This window comes from Cryptomeria japonica, chromosome 4 (assembly GCF_030272615.1).
Source record: "Cryptomeria japonica chromosome 4, Sugi_1.0, whole genome shotgun sequence".
NCBI classification, from domain to species: domain Eukaryota; kingdom Viridiplantae; phylum Streptophyta; class Pinopsida; order Cupressales; family Cupressaceae; genus Cryptomeria; species Cryptomeria japonica.
Genome location: NC_081408.1, coordinates 392462525 through 392476518, shown reverse-complemented (window position 1 = coordinate 392476518; position 13994 = coordinate 392462525).

Sequence of the window (13994 nt, the reverse complement as noted above, 5' to 3'; positions counted from 1 at the left end):
GTTAGGACACTGCTCACATAAATGCTACCATCAGCAACAGTGTCAACTGATGCAACCATCCATATTCAGTTGGATGAACTCCTTAATCAGATTGAAACATCTGGAGTTGATGCATTCGAATACCTAAGAAAGCTCAAGGATAAAGAGCTCACAACAAAAATGATAGAGGAAGTCCAAAAATCAATTGCTGTTGGCAAGGTAAAACTTGTCAAATTCATTGCTGAGTTGACCCCTCAACTCAAGCACATTCTTTATTTATTCCAGAAATTGTGTACATTTTCTTTATTTATTAAAGACATGAAAAATAAAACTGATGCAATTGAGAAAGAGATCACCGATCTCTCCTCCAAGTTGACCACTGAGCCTAATTCAGTTCAGACTTTTTATAAAAAGCTACAAAAGCTCATGGCTCAACAGTTAGAACTGAGGAATGAAGAGCATAAAATTAGGATGGATATAATGACCCTTCAAACATTATTCCTTCCTCATCTCTCATCAGTCCAAGAGCAGCTTAACCGAGCTACATGCTTATCAACTACCCAAGAGGGAAGCACTCTTGATGGCTTGATATCACTCTTATCTGATATTCAAGCACATAACTCATTAATGGAAAGTCTCAAGGACTCACTGTCAGTCGCCGTCACTAACACCCGGACCAAGTATAAGACTATTTTTGATCATTTACCACCTCCAGATGCAAATTAAGTTTTTAATGTTTGTCAAAAAGGGGGAGTAATATTATGTTACTACACAGGGGAGGAAAGCCCATCAAAGGGGGAGTAATTCTACACTTGGAGAATAGTACAGTTTTGATAACACAATTTTGAGTATTGTATACAAGGGGAGTCTACCGAGCAGAATACACAGAATATACAGAGCACACAAGTACAGTACAGAACCAAACCGAACATGCAAAATTCAAAGTTATGTATAGGATAATGATAAGGGGAGTATATCTACATATACTATTGACTATTGTACATATTGTCAAGTATAGTCATTTTGTCAAGTATATTTTTTTGAGTTATGACTTTGTAAGTAGTTTTTGTCAAACATCTCAACTAATGTCAAAAGGGGAGATTGTTACTACTTATCAAATTGCCATTAGTTTCATATCGAAAGTCATACTATATTCTAGCCGGTTAGTATTATCAAATCATGCAGTCGATACACACAGAGAAGTCAGTATGAACAGTCTAGTCGATTACTGAAGAAAGCAATCACAGAACACAGTATTCACCGAGTTGTTTACCGAGTAAAGGTTCATGGCTACCGAGTGGTAAAGTTAACTCACCGAGTTGATATTCACCGAGTGAAACGTCTTACTAGATACATTGAACCTGGAAATGCACATGAAAATGTGTTACAAGATCGAGGCACATCTAATTGTTTTTTTTGCATTGGAAATTGCACTAGGAGATTGTGCATGATTACAAGATCAATCTAACCTATGAGACATTTTGTTTAATCGAAGAATCTTTTTGTAAGATCAAAGCAATGAATCGGATCACCGCTGTAAGAGATCTATATAAACAACATGATTCTAGGGTTAAAAAAAATGAGACATGATATGATGTGATAAGAGATGCAATGAGATAGCAGTGTGTATACATGAAGGAAGACTGTTACAAAGACACAAAGAGGTCACTGAGAAGGTTATCAGTGAACAGTCAAAGAACAGAGTAAACAAAAGGGTTTACCGAGTTTAATTATGGGTTACCGAGGTATGCTACAATCTAGGTAATCTTATTCAGAGCACATAGAATCTGCTTTAACATTTCAGATGTAAAGTTGCAGATATTTGTAATGATTATATTGTAATATTTTGAAGTTGTAAGAGAAACCTTTAATAGGGTAAAAGACTCTAACCAGGTCTATAAATTGTAAATCCTTTAACCAGGTGCTACACTTATATAGTGTTGTACAAATCCTTTAGTAAGGTAGATCTAACTGATCTTAGTACTCCTAACAAGGTAAGCTATCAGAAATAGCTAAATGTAGCTCTAACCGAGCATTCTTTATTATTGCAGTAGTGAAGTTATGGGTGCCATCTCCACCATAGTTTTTCTCTCTAACCAAGAGTTTCTGCGTGACCAAAATATATGTGTTATGGAGTGAATCATGTATGACTGTTATCTGTTGATTATAGTTTTATTTTATGTTACTGCACTATTCTGTTTATGCATAATAGTAAGGTTATTACAAAGGAAAAGTTTTGGAGTACTGATTCACGCCTCCCCTCTTAGTACATCAACTTTCTATATTAGGCCTAACAGGTTGGATAATTAGGATTCATCTAAACAAGATAATAATTTGGTTTGGGCCCTAATGATTAGTCCTAGGGAGGATGTTTTAGGATAAGCTTGGGAAGGCCATATTGATGGCAAACCAAACTTCCTTGAATCTCTCATAGGCTAAGATGGTTCCACATGTATATCAAAGTATGGGATTATCCCTTCTTCGTGAGGATATTACGTGATTCCTTACATGTGTCCTTTCTCCTTATGCCTTTGTTGTTGATATGCCTCTGGGAGTTTCCATGTTTTATGATTAAGCCTTGTGATGTGATTTGGCTTGTTGTTTATGAGTTACTTCTTTGTTGTGGTATTTGAGTTGTTGAGTTCCTTTGGTTGTTAGGTGTGAGCCTAGGTCTAGTTTGTGTGTGGGACCTTGTGCTGTCTCCTAGCATGGGGGGTGGCTCCTTATGGTTACACATGGTAGGGTGGTTTGATGCCTTCTTCCATTGGGATGTTCTTCATTGGATTCTCTTGTGTGTGGATGTGGATTCATACCTCTTCCTCTTATGGATGGATTCTTGTAGCAAATTGATGTATCATGATTCTTGATAGTTATATTAGAATGAAAAGAGATTATATACCTTGAAATAGTTGTACTTGTGGATTGAGAATTATGTATGTCTATGTAAAGGATATTGTATCCATATGTATTAGAAATATTATAATAGGATTGATATCATGAATCTTGTAGTAGATTATGATGCTGTACCTTGGATATTGCTCTTTAATGAAAATAAGGTTTAGATTCATGGTTGATGATTTGTTATTGGATTATTTTTGAATGAGATAGAGTATATGTTCTTGGTTAGAAGAAGTTAATTCATTATCATGTTTGTCTCTTGTACATGTATAAATTAGATATTATTATCATACTCTTGATGGTCATAGATTATTTATTTGGTAGGTGATGTTGAATGATGGTTTAATTATGGTATTAGTAAAAGAGAAAATGAGAATTAGGAATATTTGGTATTGGTGCTCTTAAAATGAACATAAGGAATAATTTGGGAATTGGTTAATGATAGATCATACCTATGATGATTGAATTAGTAGATGTTATCTATATGAATGTAAGGAGTAAATGATGGAAGGAAATGTGAGATTGTTTTATAATGTGATAGTAGGATTGATGTGGTTATGCTCTTATGTTAGTTAAGTAATGACATTTAGATACCCTAAGGAATGATAATTAATGATTTGCGTTTATTTCCGCTTGTGTATTGAGTTCATATGATTGTTCTCTTATGATTATGTTTAAGTTGAAATGTGCATATTTAGTAAATGGTGAATTAATGTATATTAGATTTTAGTGACATGTGTTGCATTAGATGTTTTGTTTTAATTTTTCTTTCTCTATTTTCATGTTAGTTACATTTCTCTAGGGTATTTGGGTGGACATTATGATTTGGTGTTTGATTCATTTGGTCGACAAGATTATTCTTTTTGATATCTTAGTTTTCAAGTTACTAATGTGATGATAAGTTTGCATGTTTCATTGATTAGATATTTGAGTTATGTAGTTTGTGGATTTGCAACTTGTAGTGAGATGACTCATTTTGGACTATCTATCCACGTGATTGACTCATTGTTGATGTAGACTTTGTTAGTTGACCTTGTGTGTGGTCATTAGTGCATTGGTATATTTGTTTTGGGATATGAGGATGGATATGTTTATAGTACCTAGATAGTTGGTGTTGGGACTTGTAGCATGTGTTTTATCATGGTGTCATGATAGCTTGGTTATTCATTGGTTACAATTTTCAATGGGAGATTTTGATAGTGATGTATTGGTGGTGTAGAATTGATTCCTGACTGGTGGTTTGTTAACAGTTGTATGTATTTTATTGGCTCAGAGATCATGGTTACACTTGATGTTATTGGTCACATTTTATTTGTGTGTATACTTGGATGTTATTCATTTAGGAGATGGTTATCACGATGCTATGGAGAGATTGGTATCATGGTTTAGTGGGATCTTGTGGTAGTGATGTGTATTCACCTTTGGATGATGGATGATATTCATAGTGCGTAGTTGTTAGAGGAGTCCTTAGATCCTATTTCTACCAAAGGTTCTCTCACATTTGTAGGTACACTTGTAGGAGATACAAATCTTCATGATATTTAAGGATGTGGACATCTTGGTGGACTCATGGAGTCTTTGGATGAGGTGTGGTTTATGCTTTCATTTGACATATTATCCTTGTTTGATAGGATGGTTGCTATCATGTCATGGTTTACTCTTGATACACGTTTAAAGTTTTGGGATAGTATAATTATGTAATTTTCATATCAAGAATGTTATCGCCTAAGAGGGGATGATTAGATCATGTTTTCATGTTTATGTTCTTGATTTTGTGGTTGGATCTTTGACATTGATCTTGGTAGTTCACCTTCTATTGAGTACATGATCACTTTCTTGGCTACTTCATGATGGTGCTTTTTTGCATTTGGAGTTTTGTATGAATTGATTAGTTATAGGTACTCATGGATACTTGGAGATATAGGTGATGCTAATATTATCTTGTGATTAAAGATATATGTTGAGATAGTTAATGGTTTTAGTGGGAAGATCGAGGAGAATTCCCTTGGTATGGACTTGAGAGGAGATTTTTCTTAGTGTGAATCATGATGACTTGGATAGCTTGATGAGAGTTATCATTCTCCACTCTTTGTCTACTTGATGGTTTACTACTTGAGAGGTATTGTCCATTGTTCCTTTTTGGTGCATTATGTTTATGCTTATCTTTCATAGATAGATCTTGAGCTATGGATAGATGGTTAGTTATAGAGGATTCAATTTGGAAGATGTTTGGTATTGGTTATCTTCTTGTGCATTTGATTTGTTTTTGATTAAGGAAAATCAGGTTTTAAGGGACCTGAAACCCGCTTACATAACGAGGAGATAAAAAAAAGAGAAACCAAAAAGAACAAGATAAAGATAGAATGACTGCAAAAGAACAACAGAAAAAACAACAGCCAAGGAAAAGAACAACATAAGGCCAGTGAGAAATTGGCAACCTAAAACTAGATTACATATAAGATGAAAATATTTATACTCTTTCGCATCCTTAACCAGCATCATCATCGCATTAGGTGCCTCTTTCAGATCTTTGTTTTCCTACATCTGATGGGTGTCTTTGGTCTTCAACTCCAGCTCACTGGTAGTTTGCCTGGTTCTGCGTCTGGAGGAGTGTAGAATAGAACTAGAGGCCGACTCATCATCAATGATCACCGTATCTTTATTTTTCTTGTTCTTCTCCAGACAAGCAACCAAAGCATTCATGTTTTGAGAGGACACCTTCAACACCGCCAGACTATGCTCCATGAATTTCTTCAAGGCCTTCTCAGTTTTAGTAATCCGGTTGTTTATAAGATCATTATCAACCTCTCCCTTTTCTTTGATGATTCTCACACATCTTCAAGATGCTTCAAATCTCCCTGAATCATATCTTTTTCTGGCCAGTCTAGAATTTCTTCTTCATCCTCTGTCTTACTAGTATCCTTCGCAACATCCTCTTTACCTTTAGTCTTGGCATCCTTAATCAAGTTCTCAATTTTATAATCCAGGTCTCTCTGTTTATTCTGAATACTAGAGATGTCATCAATCACCCATTTCTGAAAATTGGACATTTCCAGGGTACTATTTTTGGTAGCATTCAAAATTGAATCCACGTTCTCCATAACCAGAACATAGCCCACAGACCTAGGGTTTCCCTCCTCCATGCTGTGCTGAACATCATTCCTGCTATCCGAGACATAAGGGTTATTCTTTGCTTCTGGCTCTTCAACATCCTCTTTTCTCTGCTCATCCCCTTCCTCTCCCTCATCCTCCTTCTCCTACTCATTCTCCGCCTCTTCATCTACCTCCTTCCCATGTACCTCCTTAGAACCAACATTCTCTTCCGTGTCTTCTTTAGCTTCATCACCAGCCCTCAATTTCTTATGCAGAGGAACATTAGAAGAATCTTCTTCAAAATTAGAGCCATCATGACCCTCATAAATTTGGGCATTCTCCACAAAGGGGTCTTCCCTATTAGCCCTAGCTTTACCTTTCAAATACTCATAAATTAATAAAATAAGGCCTTGGTGAGAAATGGGGTAGGATTTAGGTTTCTTGGCATGGTTGTCCAGGCTATTGTTAAGGGAAGAGGATAAATAGAAGGGCAAGGAAATCTTCGAGCCATGGCGAAAATGGTTAAGGATGACAAAATGGTAATTGTAAACCTTCAAAAACCTTCCATCAACCGTAAGGTATTCCATTAAAACTTTCAACATTTTTTGCCAGAAAGATTTTACCTGGTGAGGGAGGTAGTAGGACACATTGTCCTTCTTAGCGAGTCGAGCCCTTTCTTCTTCATTTTTAGGGAAGTTCATGGTAGCTTCCACCAAGAACTTGCGGTCTCTGTAAAATTTGATGCCTTCCTTCTGTAATCTATAACCTTTGCCACCAAATCTTTATCCAGCTTCCATGTCTGGCCAAATAGAGTAACTTTATTATTGCTCCAGCCCATGGCAAAACCATGCGACACAAACTTCTTACTCCCATACAATTTCTCCATGTAATCAATGAATCCATATCCGTGCAACCTTCACCATATTTTCCTTTCGCTTTTCCAGTTATCATAGCTGGAAGGCTCATTGCGATTAAGATTTCCCCCCATAATGTAATGGCTATTCAAGTCGAAACCCTCAACAGAGCACAAAATAACCAAATGCTGAAGAAACAAGACACTGGAATCGAAAAACAAGGTGATTTTCGTGTTATTTGAATATTCTTTTAAGACATTCAATATAAGCCAACACTTAATATAATTAGGCCCATCACACTGGTGCTCATTATCACAATGCATTAAACAGGTAATCAACTGACACTCTACATCACTCCAATATCTGTCATTGAGATCCAAACCCAGAAAGGTAATAATGAAATTAACATGTACCATGGACTCTATCAAATAATAATTGCTCACAGACTCCCTTCTTACATGAAATTTCTCTGATATGTTTAGTATCCTCCTCTAAAAAGATCCCCTCATTAGCTAATAAATCAACTACCCTGTTACCTTCCATAAGGGTATGGGTAATAATCACACTATCATAGGCATCTAACAATTTTTTAGTATTATCAATGATATTATGAATGTTCCAAGAGGGGGAACTAATACCTTTGATAGCCTAAATAATATTGAGAGAGTCCCCTTCTAGCCATATTTTTTTAAAATTAAAACTCTCAGCAAGCTGGAGACATTTTAACATTGTGAGAGCTTGAGCTACTTGATTGCTTTGAACTCCAAAGGGAGAGGCAATTGCAGCAACACAAAAACCATAAGAATTTTTGATGACTCCTCCCCATCCAGCCTTCCCAGGATTACTTTTAGCTGCACCATCAAAGTTCACCTTAACCCAATCATGATAAGGGAACCTCCAAACAATATTATCTCTCCTGCTCTTCATATCAAATTTGCAGACCTTGTGTGTCAACTTCCATTTAGTTAGGATGCTTTTCTCATTATCAGTCATGTTAAAATAGCTACAGTGCTTGTTGTTTTTGTGAATGATATTGATGTTTTCTTTAATAGCCCTGTAGATCTTTTCAAAAACCATCTGAGAAGAACACTTAGCCTCCCTAAAAATTCTATTGTTTCTCTCCTTCCAGATATGCCAATAGGTCATAGGAAGGACAAAGGACCAGAGGGTCTTAATGAGAGGAATTTTGGTAGGGAAGATCCATTGCAAGATGACTTTCTTAAGACTATTGTGCATAACCCAATCAACTTTCCATTGCATCTAGACTTTACTCCAGATTTCCCAGGTAAAAGAACAATGAATAAACAAATGATCCACAGATTCATCCTCTTTCTGATATAACTCACACCTATTAGGAAACATGAATCCTCTTCGAGCCAGGTTATCAATGGTAAGAATCTTGTTGTGAGTTGCAAGCCAAAAAAACATGTTGACTTTAGGAATGAGGAATCTATTCCAAATTTTAGTCCATATTGGGTTGCAGGCCTGAGTAACAATTATTTTATAGGGAGAGGCAATAGTAAAATTACCCCTAGGATTGCTCTTCCATAGGAACACATCATCAGAATCTTTACTAACAGAAAAAGGACAACAAATCTTGCCGGAGCAATGAAAATCCAGCATAAATTGCATCAAGTCTGATCCATTTATTCTCCTTCCAATAATTACAAACCATAGAACCATACCTCCTTTTGCATTCTTCAATGAATTGTCTACAATCCTAGTTAAAAAGAGGTTCATCTTTAATCCAGACATCCTCCCAGAACCTGATTTTATCACCTTTACCAAGGACTCAACCAGCTCCAGCTTTAGCAACTTTTATAGATTTGATCATACTATTCCATATAAAAGAACCAACATGGATATCTTCAGAATAGAGAAGAGAATGAATTGGTTGGTTATGTATATATTTATCAAACCACACCCTACTCTAATCTTTCTTAGTACCAAAAGCCCTCCAAATTTGTTTAGCAAGCAAGGCTTTGTTGAAAGTTTTAAGAGCTTTAATACCTAATCCCCCATTGCTCTTAGGATTACAGACTTTATCCTAGGCAACCAACACTATCCTTTTCTTATCTTTTACACCCAACCAAAGAAATCCTTTCTGAATTCTTTCTAAAGCTTCAACAAATTTAACTGGTATACTAAACAAGCTAAGAGCATAAACAGACAGATTTTGAAGAGTGGCTTGAAGAAGCTGAAGCTTACCAGCCTGAGATAGCATAGATCCTTTCCAACTTGCCAATTTTTTGTTGAGTTTGTCAATTAACGAATTCCAGAAAGAGTTTAGAGGTGTCATGCCCAAACTTTTGGGCACGAACGAGATAATTTTTTTTTTTTAAATCACAACTTAATAACATTAAATGTTGCTAATACGAGACACACTATCCAGTTTTGTCTTAACTATGTTTGAGTTAACTTAAACCACCAACTCAAGTAAACAAAAATAATTTAAAATTAAATGCGGAATACTAAAAAAAATTATTTATTACCTCATCCTTCTTTAATCAACAAATTAATTTAACCAAAAATCGCTAAATTAATTCACAAAGATAATGTTGCTCCCCAATAACCATTAATTACTTTTAGGAACTAATTAAATTAGTCCTAGCACTTAGGTTCATTAATGTCTATATTTATATTTTAACATTTAATTAAAATGTGTCTAGACTAAATTGACTAGAGGGGTAATTAAATACATAATGAATATTTTCCTATAAAGTTTAATCTCCTCATTTACCTATATTTGGGTGGACTAAAAATATCCCCTTATAGTCAAAATAACTTATAATAATTTTTATAAGTTCCTAGGTAATTAATCTCCAAATTAATTACAAATTTAAAAAGAAAATAAACGTCATAATAAATTATATCCATATGTTTATTACAAACATATATGTAATATAAACATCTAAATGATTAAATTACAATTTACCCTATCCACCCATATTAGTTTAACACTCACTCTCTCTCTTTCTCTCTCTCTCTCTCTCTCTCTATATATATATATATATATATAATATATTTATATTTTCCCATTATTAAAAATGTCCATGAAAACCCTAATCTTCTTTATTATTATAAAACCCCCTTTTATTTTATTTTAACCACATTACTTGCCCTAACCCCAAATTTTTTGGGCTAGGGCTTTTTTTTTTTTTTTTGATTTCAAAATTTGCAGGGCCGAACGAAATGCATGGTGGGGTTTTTAGGAGAGGCGGCTTTGGAGGAGGCGGTGGGTTCTCCTCGGCCGCCACTGTGTGTACACACAACGGCGGCGGTGGCCGGGCGCCGCCCATTGTGTGTCCACACAGTGGCGGTGCCACGGGCGCCGCCCACTGTGTGCCCACACAGTGGCGGTGCATATATATATGTTTATCTATTTTAATTATACTTTTATATATTTTAGATGCTCTGGATTTCTAAGGTTAAATTTTTTTCATGCAGTGTATATTTAAAAAAAAAACTTTTAACAGATCCATTAAAAAAATTCCAGATTTAAAACAATGTACTCTTTTTTTTTTTTATATACTGTTTAGCTAGAATTGAGATAACTAAATAATTTAGGTTTAATTTCTGTAATAAATGATTGACAAAATCCAATAAAAGAAATTAAACAACAATCTAGAGAAATATGATATTATTTAATTCAAATAATCTGTTTAACCCTAGATTTTATTTTCTGCAAATAAACAAATGACATAATTAAATATATTTATCCAGCAACTATATAAATAGGTTATTATTTAAAATAGATAGACATTTAACTTTAGATTTTAATTTGCTGCAAATAAGTAATAGACAGAGTAAATCACTATATTTGCACTTCCATAAATAGATCTAAATGTTTTATTTTTAGTCTACTACATGCATGCTAATCTATTTCATTTGTTTTCTAATATATTTTTTTTAAATGCATAAAGGGATAAAATAAATTTCTTGCTTTTGAAAATATCATAAACACAACAAATGTTATTTTCAGATCTATAGAAACTAAACCCAAAATACTCATTTCTTTTCTGCAAAATAGCATAATAAAATATTACATTTCTTTAAAACGTATTTAAAAGACACTATTGTCAACTTTACAATGGATCTCTCATTTCTAATAAATGAGGTCTTTAAAAATAATAGATACAACATAGTTTCCCTTTACATTGCTGCAACTTAAAATGTAAATATTCCATTTTCCAAATCTTTTTCTGCAACCACATAACTCCAGCAAACTTCCACTTGTCCTATTCTTTTATTCCAACAACCTGCAAATAAATCATAGGCTATGACCATGGAGTGCTCACCTCCCAGCCTAGGCTAACTAGTAGCCACCCTCGAGCTTGGAGAACCAAGCCCTAGACAGGTAACACACATGCAAACACAACAACCTGGGGAAAACAATCACAACAACATATTCCCAACCAAGGCTACACTTCACCACGCAATGTGATGATTTTACACGGGTGGTAGTGGACCAAATACCCTGAGGACACTGCAAATCTGGTAAAACACATAGCCACCTCATGGAAAACAAGATATATCATAAGTATAATAATCCCCACATCCTTATGCCCCCCAAGGCATTCATGCCTTATTTCCCTCCTTATGGCCCCCAAATGCATAAACAAGCCATGCAACAAGGGTCACATAAATATCCCTTGAGATCACTCTCATAACTAGAGCCTCTCACTCGAGGGCTCTCATACTTCTACCACCCACAAGAACATCCTCTCTCCTAAGAGTAGGAGGTCTTGGTTACTCCCAAAACACAGAATGCATACAAGAAAACAAAAACATAACGCGTAATAATTTTCACAAACTAAAATGCAAGAGAATGACTTTTTCCACACAAACAACCTTTCAAAAATAACATGCAACATGAAAGAAAACAATGCAAAGGAAAGTTTAACCAACCTTCAACTGCCCAAAGGTATGCTAGATCTAGTTGAGGATGAGCAACCCAATTCCACAATCCTCCTTTCTCTACACTTAGCTAATTTCCTATACCAAATCTTTTCTTTTGAAAATTACATTGTCTCCAAAAATGGAGAGTGGGTGATTACCCGCAAAATTTCATATTCTTGCCTAAGAAGACCTCAGTGAGAGTTCTCACAGGTTTCTAAAATTGAAAAAGGAAAAAGTCCAAAAAAGATCAAAAGGGATCTCTCACCAAAAAGGAAAGTTAACTAACCTAGATGAAGCCTTCTAAATTCAATTTTCGCACATCTTAGAAAACTCACCTTTTAGGGTGACTAAACAGTCACATGGGAGTTGTCACATGCCTAAAATTACTTCTAACCCTTAGGTATACCTTATGTGCTTTAGGAAACACCTTTAAACTACCCCTAGGAGTCCATTTAACCCCTTTTAAACCCATCTAAAGTTAACTTTCGGGTCAAACCTAAGTTGACCACCCCAAAGATTTTCTACCCAAGGAAAATATAGAACCACATTAAATTATTGGAAAAAGCTATGGTTAAAACAACTCCCTCCAAGAGACAATTCAAAAATCAAGACATAAATCAACACATGTGTCAAGTGACACAATAAAAATACTTTTACAAAATTACACATGAAATTTTGTCTCTTGTTGGATTTACACAATTTAATAAATTTAATTTAACACAGATGCTGCATTCACTTTCACAAATAAAATACGATACAAACGAGATGTTGTCTCTCCAAATAGACAACCCCTGGTTTTACGAACGTACATAGGTCTAGGTTTGTAATATTTCCATGGTCACATGGATAATTTTTCTGCGCATCTCAATTACACATTAGTACTTCCAAATAACCTCATATAACATTTAAACACATGAATAAGAATACACGTCAAACACTCTGCATACAATTGATATTAAATAAAATCAATATATCTTGTATCAAAATAAATCCACATAAACAATTATCATAATCCTCATAATTTTGATCCATACATAAACATGCATCCTATTCTATCATCATAGTAAAGTCCCGCAAATCCAATAATGACATATATCATCTCAAATTTATCCTATTCTAGATTCGTATAGAGTTCTATATCATAAAGCATATAAATGAAGCATCAACATACATCAATGTTATCCAAATCATGAAATCATATAAGTTCCAAATCCATAATGTATAAAAATAAAGCAACCATAATAGTCTCAACATGAAAAATATTGAAATGCTAGGATGAGTCGGGGTAGGGCCTCACACCCTCCTCCTCTAGGCATGAACTTCCTCCTGGAGTTCATCAAAAAGATGAGGATACTATGATCTCATACGTGCTACGTCCTCCCATGAAGCTGTAACCTCATCATAGAAATCCCACTGGACCCTAACCTGGTCCAGCTCTCAACCTCGAAGTGCCAGCGTCCGGTGTGCCAAAATGCGAATGGGCTCCAAAGCTAGTTGTATGTTTGACTCCACCTGCAAGGAATCCCGATCTAAAATATGAGACTCATCATAGATATACTTCCTCAAAACTGATACATGAAACACATCGTGGATGCCTGACAGGCTAGGTGGCAATGCTAAATGGTAGGCAACTGGTCCTATCCTCTCAAGGATCTGAAATGGTCCTACAAAATGAGGTGTGAGCTTAGAACCCTTTCCGTAATGGATTGGACTCTTATGCGGTCACACTCTCAAGAAGACTCTATCTCCAACCAAGTAGCTACTGTCTATCCTCTTCACATCTGCATATTTCTTCTATCTATCTTGTGCCTCTCTAAGATGCTTCCTAATCAAATCTACCTACTGCTCCATATCCCAAACTATCTCAGGACCAATAGCAACTCTATCCTCTATGCGGTCCCAACTCAACGGTGTCCTACAAGGCCTACCATATAATGCCTGATAGGGTGGCATCCCCAAAGAAGTGTGATGCCCATTGTTATAGGCAAACTCCACTATGGGAAGGTACTCCTCCCATCTGGTCTAATGATCCATGACGTACATGCGAAGCATATCCTCTAACACCTGGTTAACTCTCTCTGTCTGACCATCCATTTCTGGATGATAGGCTGTACTGAAGTTGATCTTAGTGCCCATAGCTGCCTGTAATGCCTTCCAAAAGGAAGAAGTGAAGAGGGAATCCCTGTCAGAAATAATCTTGCGTGGAATGCCATGAAGTCTGACAATGTCTCACAAGAACACCTGTGCTACTGCTGGTGCTGTGAAGGTAGT